This window comes from Triturus cristatus, chromosome 10 (genome assembly GCF_964204655.1).
Source record: "Triturus cristatus chromosome 10, aTriCri1.1, whole genome shotgun sequence".
Taxonomy (NCBI): domain Eukaryota; kingdom Metazoa; phylum Chordata; class Amphibia; order Caudata; family Salamandridae; genus Triturus; species Triturus cristatus.
In genome coordinates this window covers 982500773-982520889 of record NC_140593.1, presented here as the reverse complement: position 1 = coordinate 982520889, position 20117 = coordinate 982500773, and the positions used below count along the sequence as shown (strand labels likewise).

The 20117-nt window shown below is 44.6% G+C and overlaps 1 protein-coding gene across 4 annotated transcripts in view; it reads right to left on the bottom strand.

Annotated features, from left to right (window-relative positions):
• Positions 1-20117, bottom strand: part of ADCYAP1R1 (ADCYAP receptor type I) — an 808856-nt gene that overhangs the window by 386537 nt on the left and 402202 nt on the right. The window lies entirely within an intron of this gene.

Genomic DNA, 20117 nt, shown 5'->3' with positions numbered 1-20117 from the left:
CAAGAGTGAGACAAAGAGACAGAATGTGTAAGGTGTGAAAGAAAAGTATAAAATGGATTGAAGACTAATCAATTTTGGTATTTGGCAACCTGCATTTGGCAGTTTAACATCCAAGGTTATGGGTTTCAGGGCAAAGATAGAATTGAAATAAATATAGTAGGCTAAGGGATTTGAAATAGTGGTGCCAGCAAGCTTGCCTAGGGTCCAATCTAAAGACCTTGGACCTGATGTGCATAAGGCAGGCAGCAAATAGTGCATGCAATTTGCACACCGAAGATTTGGGACATATCTGTCATTTTGTGATGTAATCTATGTTCTAATAGGTCACGTCGCAAAATGTCAATTTCAGAAAGGGATGCTAAACGACTTGCCTTTTTATTCATTAAGAAGGTCACAATTTTTGAGCCCTTGTGAATTTTTATGAATGAAGGGATGGTGCTGGGAAAGGAAAATCAGTTCACCATCCATGCACTAACTTTTTCAAAGTGGGAAACTCTCTGTTATTTTAAAGCTGAGAGTGTCCTCTAAAGGAACGGGCGTGGCGTTACAAAATGTTTCCCATTTAGGAACACAATGGTGGGTACACAGTGGTCATCCTTATGTTGTCTGACATGATTCCCAAAGCAAAGTAGTCCCACTGGGGCATCTTCCCCTTTACGATTCAGATACCACACCCTTTGGAGTGCAGGTAATCAATGAATCCTTGTTGCAAATCATTGGCACCTCCATTGTGACTCCCAGATAAGAAAGGAACGTCCCAGTCATGCGCCCTCAGATTTGCAGTTCATAATGGGTCATAAAATCCCTTTTATAAGTTGGGAGGTTCACAAAAGCCCTTTTCTGGCTTGCAAAAGGGCATTAATAAAGGTTCTTTACTGTCGCAAAACATGTGCCTTTGCAATTCGCAGGCTTACGACCGTAGAACACCTATGTACATGAATCTCCTTATTCTTTAGAGCACAAATGTGCTACAGTGAGACAAACTAAACAAAAGCCTGCCATTAAAGGGAAATCAGTAACAACTAGGCATTACAAATGAATATTCTACCACGAACTTGGTATGACCTGCCATAGGAAAAGGAAAATGGCGATGGATTTTTTTGTCACCTTCCCATTTAGCAAAGGCAACACAACAGCACAGAGAACAAACTGGCATTACAGTATTAGTGTGTCAAAAGAATCAAGACGAAATGGCAGGTTATGTTAGCTGAATTCCAAACAATCCAAAGTGTTGAACTGCTGCCAGAGTAAGGCTGGTATCCTAAAATCGTTGTCGGATTTCTCTTTAAAACATAAATATTCTAAAATATGACCTCAGAACAACAAGACAATCAAAACACTGATAAAGATTAAAAAGATATTTTAAACTGCAAATCAAAACAGAACGTTGACACAATGATTCGCCTTCATTTTGGCACCTGTTTTTATACAAACTTTAATTTAAGTCATGCTAAGGAATGATACATGGCTAGATAGAGTCCTGTCTCTAACTGCCACATTGCATCTTTCATGCTTCTAATCCTCCTCCTGATAAACAGTATAGGGGCATATTATCAAGACAGGCGATACAATTATCGCTGCTTTAGCGGCAGAAAACTGCCGCTAAAACGGCGATAATGGGCTTGATAATATGCTCTATGGAATTCCAATTGAAGCTCAGGTTAAATGTCCTTCACATCTATAATTGTATCGCCTGTCTTGATAATATGCCCCATAGTTTCCCGATTGAAGATACAGAGATAAAGTTTGATCCCTGCGCAACAGACGATGGCACAGGGACTGGAGTAATGCAGTATTTACCTATGAGGTATTGAGCCCAACTGGGGTATTTACCTCATGATATAATTACCACAAATCCCTCAATTTTCCCCTCACAAATGTCAGAGGGTTCAAGGCTGATGAAATTTAACAGCTGGAAATGGCTGGGTAAGAAAGAATGTCGCGTCTGCATGTTATGCCTCATTCTACGGGCTTTAAGTTGGAATATGTATTTAACGCAACAGGGTGTATCAATGTTTATAAGGCGCTATACATGCACCTTTATGGCATACTTATATTTAAGGCCTAGCTCGGTTCAGTAATTTAGGTGGTTCAAACTGCACCTACTGAAGTGTGTGTGTCCAAAAAAGAAGACTGTTCAAGAGGGACATGGACTTTTATGTAATACGGTTGGCACATCCCAAGTGCACCCCACGTTTCTCACACGGGCACGTCTGGCTTCTACGTTAAGAAGTTATTGAAGTGGATAAAGTATCAGATATCCAGATGGGGAAAAATATTCCGGCACGAATATATAAAATGGTAAATAAAAAAAATAAAAAAAACAAATACATCAATATCACAGCACACTGGGCAACCATCCCTGCTGCTGGCACTAAGCAGACCAGCCAGAAGTGGAACGCAGATGGCTCAGACATTTTCAGGGGTTTGAATTATATTGTAGAACATTGTTTTGTTCGTAAATCACAAACGCAAGGGACGTTACACCCAAGTCTCTGTCAACGATGTAGTGCTCACGCACTCTTCAGGAGTGAGATTCCTGGCACGTGGCAATGTTCAAATCTATAGCTGGCCCACAGAGGGGCAAGCGAATGCATGGACACTGATGTGACACTTCCTGCATTGCATCCCATTCACAGCCATTTGTATCTGTAAGCTCCTACGATAATCTATGGAGTAATGTCTTGTTTTCTGAGTATATCTGGGGATTTACTTCGCTGACACCTTGTTTTGCTGCTTGTAACTAGCTGCTGTGTCAATGGTCACTGCTGTATTCTAGCAGAAAACATAATAGGTAGCAATTTCCTAAGATATGGATGTTAAAAGTTGCAATATTAGAGCTTACGAGTAGCAGCTCCCGAGAAGCAGTGGCGGCTCCTCCACTAAGGCAGAGGAGTGTTGCCCCACTGCTTTTTTTCAGCAGTATAAGAAAAATAAAATAGTAATAACTCAGTTATGATCATTTTTTATTTTCCTTTTTCATGAGTGGCAGCTTTGCTAGGCGAGGTGGGGCAGGTCTGACAGAGCAGCTGAGGAGTGGTTTGTCCCACTCCTCGGGGCGCATGACTGTTTGGCCTGCCCTTGCGGCTGACCATAACAGTCATGCGCACTTTCCCTCTTCTCCACCGAGATAGCTTTACAGCCTAGGTGGAGAACATACCCAGGGCCAGATTCCCCGTCTGAGCACCAAGCCACAGTGCTCAGACAATGGCTCAGGGGAGCCTGAGGGCATCCAGGCTGCTTCCTGTTCTTGCCGGCAGGAGGAGGAGAGGTGTGACCAGGAGGAGCAGCAAGGTGGAGGTAAGTTGAATTAAATTTTTTATTTAACCTCACCCCATCCACCGCCCCTCCACCAGGCCATCCACCCCTCCCCCATCCCGATCGGTGCTGGCCATCGCTGTTGAGAAGGGATAGAAAATATTCTGTAAACCTCACACTTATGGCGAGGAACTGAAGAAAAAATATCTGTAACACCATTTCAGTTAATGAAAAGGAACATTTTCAGAGGAGAGGAGGGGCGGCATTAGGCTCTGATAGAGCGTTTTGCCTATCAACCTATTTCTGAAGGACTGTTGCGCTTTTATTTAGCACCTCAGAGTGCTTTGAGAGCTGCTCACCTTGCCTGCACTTCAGGGAAGCCTTGCATTCTACTTCTTTGCTTGACATCTCAGGATACACCCAGGCATAAAAGCCAGGTTTGAGTTCATTGTTCAGAGAAGCATCGGAAAAAGGCCCCAACTCCTTCTGGACTTGCTACACCTGGACAGGTGAAACATGGATCAATTGCTCAGGGGGGATTTGTTGGAAAATAGCATTTAATACCTCGTCCGTCTTCCTCGCCCAATCCTCGAAACATCAGCAGTGTCTACGCCTCCTACACCATTTAACTAGCCTTTTAAAAAATCTGCATTCCCCTTGTCCCCCTCCCAATATGGCCGCTACAGGAAGTAGTGTAGCTGGAAAACAATAATAGGGGTCAGAAGAGAAACTCCTGTAATTCTTTAGCTGAAAAAAAATAAAACGCAATTCCCTCCACTCCCTCGCTCTCATATATACACCTTTATGCTACTTTTAGGGTACTTTCCAATGCAAAACAAGTTTTGCACTGGAAGGTAAATTCCCCCAAAAACGTTTTGTGCTGGTTAGTGTCCCTTTTGTGATGCTAACCCAACGCAAAATGTTTGAAAATCTACCCCCATGTGTCTGTATCACATAAAGTGCAAGTCATCTACCTGGCTAAATAGAAATGACTTGAGATTCTTCCATATATGAGGCTCAACCCACTGAAATAGAATGCGAAGACCAGTAAGCATCTCTTTGTCCTTAGAAGCTACAGGACACATTCTCACCACAAGGATCTCAAGACTTTCTTTGTGCTCTTTCACAGTGCACCAGTTCTGTAAACACACTAAGGTGCCGATTCCGATCCTGGAAAAACCGGGTACGAACCGTCGGTCGGAGGGTTTTCTCCGTCCGACTCGTACCCGGTAAAAAACACATTACAACCATGGAAGTACGATTCGCATGGAAACACCATTTCCGTACGAATCGCAAAAAACACAGACCGACGAAAATATACATACAAATGTGATCCGGGAAAGCGCCGACGTGACGTCGGGACGCAGTCAGGCTCCGTTTCACGAACAAGGAAGTACGATTCGAACCGACACCAGTCCGGATGGCAATATTTTTACGGCACCCAAAAAGTGCCGGAAAAGCGAAGTACGGCGCGATGCGAGCGGAATTGGGGGCCCAGTACGTGCTGAACCCCCCCCCAGACCCCGCGGATGTACGTGCCATACCCCCACTCGTGTATGTACACCCGTGTATGTACGAGTCGAACCCCCACCCGTGTATGTACACCCGTGTATGTACGAGTAGTCGTACCCCCACCCGTGTATGTACGAGTCGAACCCCCACCCGTGTATGTACACCCGTGTATGTACGAGTCGTACCCCCACCCGTGTATGTACGAGTCAAACCCCCACCCGTGTATGTACACCCGTGTATGTACGAGTCGAACCCCCACCCGAGTCGTACCCCCACCTGTGTATGTACACCCGTGTATGTACGAGTCGAACCCCCACCCATGTATGTACACCCGTGTATGTACGAGTCGAACCCCCACCGGTGTATGTACACCCGTGTGTATGTACGAGTCGAACCCCCACCGGTGTATGTACACCCGTGTATGTACGAGTTGAACCCCCACCGGTGTATGTACACCCATGTATGTACGAGTCGTACCCCCACCCGTGTATGTACGGTGCGTACCCCCAGCGCGTACCGCTGGGGGTACGCACCGTACATACACGGGTGGGGGTTACGACTGGAACATACACAGGTGTACATACACGGGTGGGGGTTTGACTCGTACATACACAGGTGTACATACACGGGTGGGGGTTCGACTCGTACATACACGGGTGTACGTACACGGGTGGGGGTTCGACTCGTACATACACGGGTGTACATACATGGGTGGGGGTTTGACTCGTACATACACGGGTGTACATACACAGGTGGGGGTACGACTCGTACATACACGGGTGTACATACACAGGTGGGGGTTCAACTCGTACATACACGGGTGTACATACACGGTGGGGGTTCGACTCGTACATACACGGGTACGCACCGTACATACACGGGTGGGGGTACGACTGGAACATACACGGGTGTACATACACTGGTGGGGGTTCGACTCGTACATACACACGGGTGTACATACACCGGTGGGGGTTCGACTCGTACATACATGGGTGTACATACACGGGTGGGGGTTTGACTCGTACGTACACGGGTGGGGGTTCGACTCGTACATACACGGGTGTACATACACAGGTGGGGGTTTGACTCGTACATACACGGGTGGGGGTACGGCACGTACATCCGCGGGGTCTGGGGGGGGGGTTCAGCGCGTATGCGGGCACATGTTTCCATGGTTGCTATTGCAGTTCGGTCCGTACGGTGTATTTTCCATACGGCTGTAAAATTGGAAGGACGGGATGGATTGTACTTGCGCGGTCGGACTTCATTTTTCCGATTCGTAGGGTAAATCGTCCGAGGATGTGTCGGACACATTTTCCGACCCGAGGACGTGTGGGGATATTTTCCCAATGCGATTCGTATGAACTTTTTCCCATACGAATCGTACTTGGCACTTTGTACGCTACTTGTACGATTCGTACGGTAAAAATCCCGGATACGATTCGTACGGGGAAATATTTTCCAGGTTCCGAATCGGCACCTAAATGGTATGGAAAGTGATGAGTCTTCTCTGAAACAAGCATTTCTGATAAAATACATAGAAATAGTAAAATACTAAGGGGCTGATTTACATGCCTCTTACGTCATTTTGCGCCGCAGTTGCGTCACATTTTATGACGCAGCAGCAGCGTAAAAATGCGGCCCATTTACAACGTGACGCATCTAGGGAGATGCGTCATGTTGTAAGGCCCTGGGTCACATTATACCTGCGTCAGGGATAATGTATGCAGGGTGGGCGTTCCAATGCATAAAAGCCTCGTAGAAGTGATACAGTGAAATCTACAAGATTTCACTTCGCCACTTCTAGGACTCCACTGCGTCAAATTCTTACGCCTGCTTGAAGCAGGTGTAAGGAGTGATGCAGCACAATGAGGATAGGCATCCCCCTGCATTGCTGGAGTTGTGTCGTGCTTGCGACACCACTTCATCAATGCGTGACTTTTGCGTCAACAGATGCGTCATAATTTCTGACGCATCTGTCAATCCTTGCGCCATGGTGCGCCGTATTGTAAATACGGTGCATCCTTAGTGGTGCAAGGGTTTCTCAAAGTGGCGCAGGGAAAGTGACGCATCTTCACAAATGTGTCACTTTCTTGTAAATCTGTCCCTTCATCCTCAAAGCAGATTTTATTAGATTGTTAGATACCTAGAAACTTCTCCATCAGTCTCAGTTGATCCACTCTTGACAATTTGGTGCCAGGAAACATAAATATATTCTCCATTAAAATTGACAGGCCGTGGAATATAAATGCAAACGTGCTAATCAATCAAAACCATTCAGAATTGATTTCAAGTCTTAAAGTTGCCTCTGTTTTCTCACGTTCAAAAATATAATCCATCCTTTTTTGTCAATGACTTCACATCATGCTCTAATATTCTGTGCTTCGTGCTATTTCTTAGCACAGAAATGCCCCCTTCAGTCCATAAATGGATGTGAGGACACATTTTGCACTCAACAATAGCACTAAGCCCAACAGAACACAAATAACGAGCGTGAGCCGCCTCTCACACTTGCTTTTAGGGGTCTTCGGGTAAGATTTTTCCCCAACTTACTACCAGCATTTAGCGCTACTTTCATAGTGCAAAATGCATCCATATGCCCAAAGTGGTCATGGGGATGCATGTTGTGCTGAGAAGCAGCACATGGGGCCATATTGTCAAGGACCGGCGATAACATTATCACCGCTTTAGCGGTAGTTGCCGCTAAAGCGGCGGTAATGGGCTTGATAATATGCCCTTGTGAATTCCCATAGAAGCCCAGGTTCACACCAGAACCTGGGCTTCTATGAGAATTCACAAGGGCATATTATCAATCCCATTATCGCCGCTTTAGCGGCAGTTTCCTGCCGCTAAAACGGCGATTATGTTATCGCCGTTCCTTGATAATATGGCCCTAAGTGTCGCAGAACACTAATAGAAAGCATGATCGTGTGGTTGGATTTTTCTCCTAAATTGTTTAAATTATACGAGCAGGAGTAATCGCATAATTATCAGTAATTTTGCATCAAAGAGTAATGCAGGATTACTGAAATTACTCTGATTACTACAGGGAAACCGTAATTCTGCCCAGGGTTACTTAAAACCAAGCAAATGTTGCTGCATATTTTTTATAACAATATGCTTTAAATTGGATGATTAAACAACTTGAATACAAACGGCTGAGGACCTCAATTAGAATTTTTTGAACTTCTAAGTTTGACCAGTAACATGAAGTATCCCATAAAAGGGGATTGTGAGGTGTATAGTAATTCTACATAACGTATTACAGTGTTTTCCAGGGACATGTACTTCACGTAAAACCTGCAAATTGCCAGCAAAAACAGCTCATTATTTGAGAATACTGCCGGTGGTAGATTTTTACTGTAATTCCTCATTCCATTTGTCACAATACAGTGGAAATTCTGCATCCAAGATTTATAGATCCCTGTAGAATCGCTGGAAATTATGATGTGTGTTCCTACATAACTCTAAACAAAGGCTTAATATATGGGATAAAGTACCCCCTGTCATATATTATGCGGGTATTGCATGTCACTGAGGAGTTCTACTACCATATGGATGAATTAGGCCAAAGGTTGAGTTCCTTTCATGAGGTTATGGAACTCTGAGGTGACTTGCAGTATCCTTCTCATGTATGGCAGGGAGTATCTTATTTTATATAACACATGGTAACACCGTCGTCTTACCTACAAACCATTTTAAATCCTTCAAGCGTACCTCTTTCATATGAAAGAGTGAGCATGTTTGCAAATATAAATAATACAAATAGAATCTATGGTGCAAAATTAAACACATCAACAAATCAGAGCAGCTGAGCAGACCTTCACTAAGAATCAGTTTAACCCCTTCCCTGCTCATGACGGAACCACTCCGTCATGAGCCACGGGTGCCGTGTGCTCATGACGGAGTGGTTCCGTCATGCTGCGGCCGTTGGCGGCCGCTCCGCCCACGCGGCGCTAATTCCCCGCCTGTGCGGGCGATTAGCGCCGTGGGCGGAGTCATGACGGAACCACTCCGTCATGAGCACAGCTCAACCGTGACTCATGACGGAGTGGTTCCGTCATGAGCACGGAGCCACCGCAGTGCCCCCAAACCCCCCCCCCCAGCGCTGCGGCGGAATTCCCGCCGCGGCGAAGGGGTTAATACAAGTCAGTTTAAAAAAGCAAAACAGCAAAGATTCTTCATTGTAAGATAGAGAAACAGAGCCGAAGACAGAAAAGTTTTCTTCTGTTTCAAAGTCGGGACAGACACAGACGATGTGGGATAGGGATTCTTCTGACGTCCTTGCTTGACTCTCGAGTGCTTCCAGGTTTGACGAATTTTGCCCGCATCAAACAGCCAAAAGCGTGATCTCCCAAAAATATATCTTTTGTAGTACATGTCAATGAGAGATTCAAATAGCCCTGCATGACCGTGTTGGTGTAAGTGGCCACTGCTAGTTTGCCAAGATGCTTCTATTTGGCTTGATTTTTGCAATAGTCTCTCTTTTAAGTACCATTTAAAGTAACAAATACAATGTATTTTGAAGGCGGTGTCCTCTGAAGCATTTTCAGGATGGACTTGATGGATGAGGTTCATACTGTCTCCTTTGCCTCCCCAAGTTCCTGGCAAAGATGGTATTTTATTGTACCGTTATCATCTTGTTTGAATTTAAACCAACATTTTAATAACACATATTTTTGATTCAGCGATTTTTCTCTGAGATGGAACTTGAGGTGAATTTGGGCTTGGGTAACAGAATTAGGTCATTTAAAGACATATCTGTACCTCAATTGACGAATTTGAGGGGGAAGGCAATCAATTCATAGGTTGGCCTGGTTTGCACTTTGTTGCAGCTTCACCATGGAGCCATTCAGGAAGTGAGACCTTTTAGCTAGTACAAACCTAAGACCTGCCTCTCTCTTTTTCATCTCCTGCATATGGGCGTTGTGTTGGCCTGTTGGTTCAAATTCCATCCCTAAATATTTGTATGATGGGGTGCTGGAAATCTTTTTCCTTCCAGCATCCATTTTCTTGTAAATTTATTTTTCCTAGGAAAAATTAAGGATTTTTATAATGTCATCCTCAATTTCAAATTTCTTAATGCTGATAATAACGGTAAAGGTTATTTTATGGGTGTTGTTGCCCTATGCTGGTGAAATCTGAAATAGAATGCGGGAGAAATCTAAAGTAGCACTATCGTGGTCAACTGGAGGAAGCTGGTGGTGCTTTACCTTGGGTGGACATGCTCTGGGATTGACGACTGTCTCTTCCATGTCAACAACAAATAGATTGAATAATAAGGTGGTGTTTGTAACCACCCTTCACCTCTGACCGTACACCCAGGTACTTGAACTTTGAACTTTTCTCTGTGATTAGATTGGAAATTTAGCTCTCTTTAAGGCACACCCAGCAACTCGATCACAGCTGATATATAGACTAACCCTGATATAGCTGTATTCACAGTTAGATGGTGGTTCTTATTGTAATGTAATCTTGAAGGGCTGATGGGATAATATACAATAGTAAACCTATGGAGGTTTTATCTATCAGTACTGTGTCAACTGTATACTATAGTATATTAACTGAACATGTGCTTAGATTCGGGAAAAAAATGAACAGTAGATATGACCACATGCATGTCAAGAACGGAAGGTCTAAAATCGTTTGATGGCTCTAATTGTAAAGATTTTACAGGAGACGTAGAAGTGTTGTCCAAGCCTAATCGTGAACCACATACAAGTGTACAGAGATTAGTAGACCCCGACGCTGAATCCCTATTCTTCTACAATCAAAACTGTCTACTTTAATGATGAAATTCCAAAATTCATTAAGGTCACCAATTTTACTGATTTCAAAAATCATTATCACTTGCCTACCCGTATATGACTGACTTTGTCCACATAGAAATTATCTATATCTTTTCTTCAGTAATTCGATTTTTGTGGGCATTTCTCGATCCCACTGAGCTTTCTTATTTCTTTCTTCAAAAGTCTCCTCTACTCTCTCAATTGAGGGGAAAACTGTAAAGAATACCTTAAAGCATTTATATTTAAGCTCTTCCCCCTAGAATTTGTTGAACTCATGCTAAGGGAAATGAATAAGGAATCAATTACCTACTCTCACAAGATAAAGCTTGTATGTAGCTGACTTACAGGATCTACAATTGTTATAAAAACCATAGTATTTCTGGGTTAGTTGACAAATTATTATACAAATAATGCACTTCACTCTGTTTACGTTATTGGGATATGGGTATGTGCTGTGATGGAAAAATTAAATTATTCCTATTTTTGTTTAAATCCAGTATTTTTATGTGCTTAAAACTTTTATTAGATTTGGATGAGTAATGGATTTTTGATAATCTACAAGGCCCATACGTGATTTAGTACCAACTTCTCTTGGAGAGACGATGTGGCCTTACGATTAAAAGCGGTTGACCTCAGAGCTGGGGAGCTGGGTTCGAGGCTTGGCAACGACACTCAACAGCATGTGATTCTGGGCAAATCACTTAGTCTCGCCGTGCCTAACAAAAATGAATGTGTTCATCTGTAACGAAACTGGTGCTAATGTAAAGTGCTCTGATACCTAATATCTTTGGGTCGATTTTTTGTGCTATATAAAACTCTACAAAAAGAAAAGCCCTGATACGTTCAGGTGTACTATGTCAATCGTCTGAAGAAGAAGCAAATTATGTATTTAGCATCCACCAATAAAGTGGATGTTTGTGGATTTGTCCCATAGTATGATTTTGTCCAGGCATAAATTGTGCCCAAATGGGAATTGTTAGACCGGTCAGCCTTAGGGTGGGCTCTGCACTTTACATTGCAAACCAATTCTAAATTGCTTGTGCTCACTATCCTAAGCATGGTTTGATTGGCTTATACCTAATTGGCATATTTGTTGTAATTATAAGTCCCTTCTAGAGTGATATATCACATACCCAATAACCCAGGGCCTGTAAGTTAAATGCTACGAGGGGGCCTGAAAGCAAAAGACACACATGCAGCATTTATTGTGCCACCCACTTAAGTAGCACCTTAACACATGTCGCAGGCCTGCCATTACAGCCTGAATGCCGTTTTAGATTGCCATGTCAACTGGGAATTAAAGCCCCCTTGCCAAGCCCTAAACTCCCCTTTTAGTACATATAAGTCACCCCTACAGTAGACCATAGGTACCCCATAGGGCAGGGTGCTGTGTAATTAAAAGGTCGGGCATGAAATTTTACGTTTTACTTGTCCTGGTTATGAAAAACTCCTCAATTCGTTTTTCGCTACTCTGAGGCCCAGCCTCCTATAGGATACCATTGGGGATTCCTTATCACATTTAATAAGCTGCAATTCCTAATAACATTTAATAAGCTGAAATTCTTAATTAGGAGCCGGTAGCTATGTCACGTTTGGTACCAATGAAAAAGTAATGATAAACCTTTATTAATGGTAAAGTCAGATTTTTCATTACAATTTTGAGAATGCAACTGTTAGAAAGTTCAAACACCTCAAAATTGCCAGTACAGACCTTACTTCTACACTACCTTAGTTTCCTTTATGATCACTATCTTTGATAACAGTGATCACTATTTATTCTTTCAAATCATTAATTCTAACAATTTTTTGGTAGAAATTGTTATACACAAAAGAACAGTATGAGAACATGACAAACTTACAATACATTACACCACAGCACAAAAATGACATAAATACAAACCAAACTTACATTGCAACAAACAAATATGTCAGTTCTGATCTTGGTTACCAAAAAGGAGGCAGACAAAAGTTCCTCTGCGCCTGAAGGATGCTGCCGGCAGCTACAGCTGCACTTCTCCCCAGTTATTCCCCACCGGGGGAAATAATGCTGTGCTCCCAAAGCTGATGGTGAAGTGGGCACAGCCACGGGGGTAGCAGGATGGCTGCACAGCCATGCCGATGTCTAAGCAAAGAGAGCTCACCCACGCTGAGCTCCTGCAACCAAAATGAAGGGAAGATGAAGCACTCACCAGGCGCTAGCGTTTGCAGAGGCATGGGGCATAACAGTACTCTTTGTAGAGCACTGGGACACAGCAGCAAGGTGCAGGCAGGCTACCACAAGGGTCCTCAGAGCAGAGTGGCAGTCCTTATCTCAGGGCAGCATGTCATTACTACAGAGTAATCCAGTCTTGTGGCAGTTCCTTCTGGCAGTCCAGCAGTCTTCTGGTTACAAGTCCCACGCAGTGTCTTAAATCATGGGGTTACAGCCCCTGTACTTATACTCCCAAAGTCTTTGTTCTGGGGGCACTTCAAACAACTTTAGAAGTGCACAACACCCCCATTCAATCCCCTGGCTCCAGAAACACTACAAGGGAGCGGTGACAGCATTGTGAAAGGCAGGCACAGCCTTATTCACATGCTATCAAAACCCCTCCTACCATTCTAAATGCCGACCAGGCCTATTCAGCCTAACTATGAGTAACCCAGGAAAGACAGGACAAACCTAAACCCCCTTTGTGACTGTCTACAGTGAACGCACATCCTCAGCGTCCTGTCACTCCAAAACCAGACATTGAATACACAACCAGGCAGGGCACAGAGTCATAAGCACACAGAAATGCCCACTTCTAAAAGTGGCATTTCTAAAATATTAACAACAAATCTGCTTCCATCAGTAAGCAGGATTTATCACCACTATTCCAAACATGCCCAACATGGCCATGCAACCCCTTTCATATGAGAAATTACCACTGAAACACATACCAGGGATTTCACAATGCAAACCTATGAGACAGCAGCCTCACAGCAATGAGAAACCAAATAGGCTGTTTGTCACTACCAGGACATGCCACACAACAAAGGCACATGTCCTATCATATACCTACACAGCATCCTGCCCATAGGGCTACTTAGTGTCTACCATATGGGTGACCTATATGTAGTAAATGGGGAGTTTCAGAGAAGTGGCAAACACTTTAGATTCCACGTCACTGAGGCAGTAAACTGCTCACGCAGCCCCTGCAGTGGCAGAGACTTGAGACAGGTTTGAAAGGCTACTTCTGCGGGTGGCGTAAGCAGCGCAGCAGGCCTACTCATAGCATTTAACTTACAGGCACTGGGTGTATAGGTTACCACTGTACAAGGGACATAAAGGCAAATGAAATATGCCACACAGATGTAGACCAATCTTACCAAGTTTACAGGAGAGAACACATGCACTTTAGCACTGATCAATCAATCAATCAATCAATCAATCATTTGTAAAGCGCACTACATACCCGCGAGGATCTCAAGGCGCCGGGGGGTGGGGGGGGGCGCTACTGATCGAACAGCCAGGTCTTGAGTATCCTCCTGAAGGTCAGCAGGTCTTGGGTCTGTCGTAGGCTCAGTGGGAGGGTGTTCCATGTCTTGGCGGCGAGGTGGGAGAAGGATCTCCCGCGGATCGTTGTTCTTCAGATGCGCGGGACAGTGGCGAGAGAGGTCGGCGGAGCGTAGCTGGCGGTTGGGGATGTAGAAGGAGAGCCGTCTGTTGAGGTAGGCTGGGCTGGTCTTGTGGAGTGCTTGTGTATGTGGATGAGGAACTTGAAGGATATCTTCTTGTTGACGGGGAGCCAGTGCAGGTTTCTCAAGTGGGGGGTGATGTGGCCGTGTCGTGGTACGTCAAGCATCAGTCGTGCCGAGGCGTTTTGGATGCGTTGTAGTCGTTTGATGAGCTTGTTCGGGGCTCCCGCGTAGAAGGTGTTTCCGTAGTCGAGTCTGCTGCTGACAAGGGCATGGGTGACTGTCTTTCTTGTATCTGTCGGGATCCATCTGTAGATATTGCGGAGCATGCGGAGGGTGTTGAAGCAGGAGGAGGAGACGGCGTTGACTTCCTTGGTCATTGAGAGTGTTGAGTCGAGGATGATTCCCAGGTTGCGTGCGTGCGTGGTCGGTGGGTGTCGGGGTTGCCCCCAGTGCCATCGGCCACCAGGACTCATCCCAGGCTGAAGGGTTGGAGCCGAGGATGAGGACCTCTGTCTTGTCCGAGTTCAGCTTCAGATGGCGGATCTTCATCCAGTCGCGACGGCCTTCATTCCTTCGTGGAGGTTGGCTTTGGTGGTGATGGGGTCCTTGGTGAGGGAGAGGATCAGTTGAGTGTCGTCGGCGTAGGAGATTATGTTGAAGTCGTGCTGTCGGGGGACGTGTGCGAGCGGGGCCATGTAAATGTTGAACAGTGTCAGGCTGAGGAAGAATCCCTGGGGTATGCTGCAGATGATCTCGGAGGCTTTGGAACGGAATGGGGGGAGGCGGACGCTCTGGGTTCTGCCGGAGAGGAAGGAGGTGGTCCTTTTCAGAACCATGTCTCGGATCCCTGCAGCATGGAGGCGTGATAACAGTGGTAAAGTGCCCAGAGTCATAAAACCAACAAAAACAGGTCAGAAAAAATACAGGAGGTTGGCAAAACAATTGGGGATAACGCTGCAAAAAGGTCCAGTTCAGATAAAAGGCGCCAGGGAATAAAAATAGGACATTCAGACTCGCTCTTCATATCAATACTGGATCTCTGTAAGGAGTCTCTTAGGACTGCCTGCTGCTGTGACCTGTTGTGCACTCTTCCAGATGGCTGCTGTATCTGAAAGGACTGTGTTGCTGCCTGGAGCCTGCCCTGAACCCTCAGAGGCCAGCCCATCTGTTGAGCCCTCCATCTTCACTTCACCCAGGACTATCAGAGTCACTGCAAGGCCTAGTTTGTTGGCTTCCTGTTCAGAGCCATAGGGATATAAAAGGCTCCTACCATCTTGAACCTGTGTCTGAATCCAGCCTGAATGAGTCCTGGATCCCCATAGAGGTGTCCCACCAGTTCAGGACCCCTTGTTGTGGTGCTAAAGGTGCTCCGGTGGCCAAACCCCAAACTGCGCACTTTGAAAAATTCTGGCCAAAAACTGCTCTGAGAACCAGGAGCAGACCAGGACCAACCTGCTCGCCTATCTGCCTGAGGTGCATCACCAGTAGGATTGATGTTGGGCCTTCTCCCCCTATGTTCTTCTCTGCAGCATCAAATTATTTTTAGGGGCCTTTGCCAAATGGGTATATGACCTAGTGGAACTGCCTTTGGATACAGCCCTCTGTATCGTCCCACTGGAGATATTTTTATTATTGATATTGCCACTAAAGTGAAAGGGCTATTCTTATTGGCTTACAGGGACAGAGAATTTGTTTTGATTAGTTAGAGCGGGACTTCCCATGATCTATAATGTAGAAGTTCCTTAGTTTATATTACTTATGTTACTTTGGATGCATTTTGGCAATTCAGTCACCATTAAGTAATTTCTTAATGGTGACTGAATTGCCATACCCAGAGTATGCTTCCCTCAGTGTGAAAAAAAAAGAAAAAAAGAAAAATCACACTTAAACATGAACTTAATTTCAAGACACAATCAAACAGTGAAAAACGAGGAGAAAAAGAATATTTCTCCTCATGAGGCACAAGATGTTGGTGCAAATCCCGGTCTACAAAACTTTGTAGATAGGAATTTTTGTCAAAACCCATGGGTACTCGCATGAGAACGGTAATGCACCAACCATGGAATGCTCCCCTGACATAAAGTAATGCACTGGGCAGCACTGCATTACTTGTTAGAAATGGGGGACTCTAGTTGGCAGTGGTATACACCTTGTCCAAGAAGGGACCCTTCCTACTAGTCAGGACATAAGAGTTACACACCCAAGATGACCCCTGCTCACCACTTTGGTAGCTTGGCACAAGCAGTCTAGCTTATCTCAGAGGCACTGTGTAAAGTATTTGTACATAAAGCACAGGGTAACACAGTGAAAACAATAAAGATGGACCCCACACCAGTTTAGAAAAATAACTATTCTTTAGTTAAACAATACCAAGACCTAAACAATAAAACTCCAAGTACCTTTGATGCATCAAAATCCAAGATGAAAAACAGCCTCAAAGGAGGGACCCATTAGAAAACACAGCAATACTTCGATTTTTGAGTACCATGGGAATGAAGGTGTCAGTTCTGCTGCATGCAAAATCCAAGCGTGCTGGGTCAATGCGACAATGAAATAGTGCTTCGTCGATTCTTCCAGCCGTGGGCAGGCAATGCCTCAATTCCTTCAGCCATACAGCAGGGCCTGCGTCGAAGTCGGAGCGGGGGTCTCGAATGGCGGAGACACTCTGCTCTGGAGTCAGGCTGTGGCGGGTCATCCAACCCCCAACACGTGCTGCGTCAATTTTTCAGCAACACCAAGGTGACGCGTTGGCTTTCAACCACACGGCAATCCTCTGGTGGAAAAAATTGCACTGACGGGCGATGTGTGGATTTTCAGCTCTTGAAGCAGCGAAACCACCTTAGAGGGCCCAGAACTGGAGTTGGCACCACTTGGCAGGTCAGAACTCCCAGCAGAGGAGTTATGGGGAGCTGCAGATTAGGTTTTTAATGGCCCAGAGACTTTCAACAAGAGGCAAGCACACACACGCCCTTGGAAAACTTGGGAAGTAGGATTCCAGGAAGCAAATCCAGTTCTTTCACTGCTCAAAGACAGAAGCAGCAACTACAGGCCAACCCAGAAAAGCATCACAGCAAAGTCCTCAGCCCATAAGCGTTATAAAAATGTGCAGTTGCAGGTCCAATACTACCCCCTTTCGCCTTTGAAATAGGCATACTTCGGAGTATAGTCTTTGTAGTGCCCAGATCCTGCCTTGCCCTGTCCTGGCTCCAGACACACTGGGGGAGGGGGTGGAGACAGCATTGTGAGAAGACAGGCACAGCCCTATTCATGTTTCAGTGAAACCTCCTCCTACCACTCTAGCTCAGGAAGGCCCATCAGCCTGGTGATTGGCAATCAGGATATGCAGGCCACACCTCAACTTATTTTGTGTGACTGTCTAGAGTGAATGCACAAACAGCCCAACTGTTAGTCTAAGCCAGACGTGGATTCCACAGGCAGGTAGAGGCACAATATTGCAAAGCAAGAATATGCCCACTTTCTAAAAGTGGCTTTTTCAAACACACTTTTTAAAAACCACCTTCACAGAAAGAATGTGTTTTTAAACTATGGGTTCAATGAGCCCAAACTCCAAATCTCTATCTCCTACCAATTGAAAGTTACACTTGTAAGATGTTATAATGCAGTTCCAAAGATAACCTATGGGAGAGGCAGTCTTTGCAATAGTGAAAAACGAAATTAGCAGTATTTCACTATCAGGACACGTGAAAGACACCAGTACGTATCCTACCCTTCACATACACTGCACCCTTCCCATGGGGCTACCTTAGGACTACCTTAGGGGTGCCTTACATGTCATAAAAGGGAAGGTTTGGGCCTGGCAAGTCCGTGCACTTGCCAGGTCGACATGACAGTTTAAAACTGCACTTGCATACTCTGCAGTGGCTGACCTGAGACATTTTTGCAGGACAACTCATGTAGGTGGCACAATCAGTGCTGCAAGCCCACGAGTAGCATTTCATGTAAAGGCCCGGGGCCCACACAGTGCACCCTACTAGGGACTTACCAGTAAATCAAATATGCCAATCATGGATAATCAAACATCATCACCATTTACACAAGGAGCACTTGCACTTCAGCACGGAACAGCAGTGGTAAAGTGCCCAGAGTTCAAACATCAGTAAAACGAAGCCCATCATACAGTCAAAAATGCAGGATGCAAAAGCAAAAAAGACAGGGGAAACAACGCCAAGGATGCCAGGTCTAACACTTGTGGCTACAATCCAATGTGAATTGTAATTCGCGTTGGAATGTAAATGCCAACTGAACACTTTGCGTCAAGTTTGCATTAAAACGTAGCACAAACCAGATGCAAAGTCTTTGTAAATCTGGGCCCTCAATATACAAGCATTAGCATTCATGGAGTTATACCACCAATATTACAATCCGACAAGCAGCTCTCTACGCTCTTCTGGAACACTGAGTAACCCATGCCAACCATTCTGTGTTACGCTCAGTCACTGTGGGTCCCAGTAGGTGGTATTCAGGACAATTGCACCACAGACTTGTTTCCGCCATTTAGTTGCAGCTGCACTGAGATTAATAGGATGCGGTAGCTGCAGTTAAGTGAGAAAATCACATTTTGATTGGTGTGCCTCGATTGTATCTCATTTAGCAATCTAATTCTTTCGGGTAACAGCAGGTGCAGTGTATGATTTCAAGCTTGTGCACATTTTCTAACTTTAAATTATTCTTTAGCAGAGGATTGTTCTCAGCGTGATATGCAGCTGCACGGCGATTCCCTGGATGAATTATCTTTATTTTGTGCGATTCGAAATTACTAGTTACTGTATTAATAAGCGTGGCAAAGCTAATCATTTCTTTACGTCAGGAAGACAGAACGCACCCACTGTTCCTGGAAATGGAGGCCGCGAGCTGAGACCCGCTCATTTAACACCATCACTTATGTTCAGTTCTAACTTAAATGCCACGAAGTATTAGCGATCTAGGCCTGACCCAGGGCCAAGGAGTGAAGACGGGACGAGATGAAGCAGAAGAACCTGAAATGTTGTTCTGGGCACATTAATTAATTATTGAATTTACTGCAACTTTAGAAGGCGCCTCTTTTAAATTCACTTGGCACTGAATGCAGTAATGACAAGACAGTGGTCGTGTTTATTTTAATTGTCATATTGTTTGGGGTCAAGGGCAACAAGTTTCCATGTGTATTTTGTCCCTGGGACAAGTAGGCCCAACCCCCTACATCACAAACCCTTTGCCTCCCAGTTTACAGTACCACATTACGAATCAGCAGAAGGCATTGCCTGCAGCTAAGGTAATACTTGTGTCCATGTGTTCATGCTGTTCAAACTTGTATTTATGGTTCATTAATGCAAAACCTTTATTGTTAGGGTGAGCGATTTAAGTACATGTTGTAAGCTCAGACTGCACTACTGACAGTGGTCCAGTATAAAAATGTGGACACACGTTTTCAATGTTTAGCAATATGAGGCTATGCATACTGCTCCCAGAATGCTCTCTGATTCGATGCAAATATATGCAGAAGCTTGAAAGAAAGATTGATTATTCTTTGCTTTCCAAAGAAAATGTTCACAAAAAAATGCAAAAACATTTCGCTAAACTACTGTAACATTTTAAAAGGTACAGTTTTTCTGCAGCATCATTTAGTAAAATATGATGAATGCTAATATTTCCCAAAAATAGTCATAATCGAAAATCAGTGTAACCAGTTTTAATAAGATTATGGGAAACAAAAATAAACAAGCATTGGTAAAGCCAACAGGTCTGAAATTGTTGGTCAGCCTTTTGGTTTTGTCAATGCGTTACTTGTTTTGGCATGTTTTTTGTAAAACCTTATTGGTGTGGGAACTGCCGGGCCTGCATCATTATAACAAACATTGGCAAAAGCAAATGTTGTTTTGGTCTCAAAAAGCACAC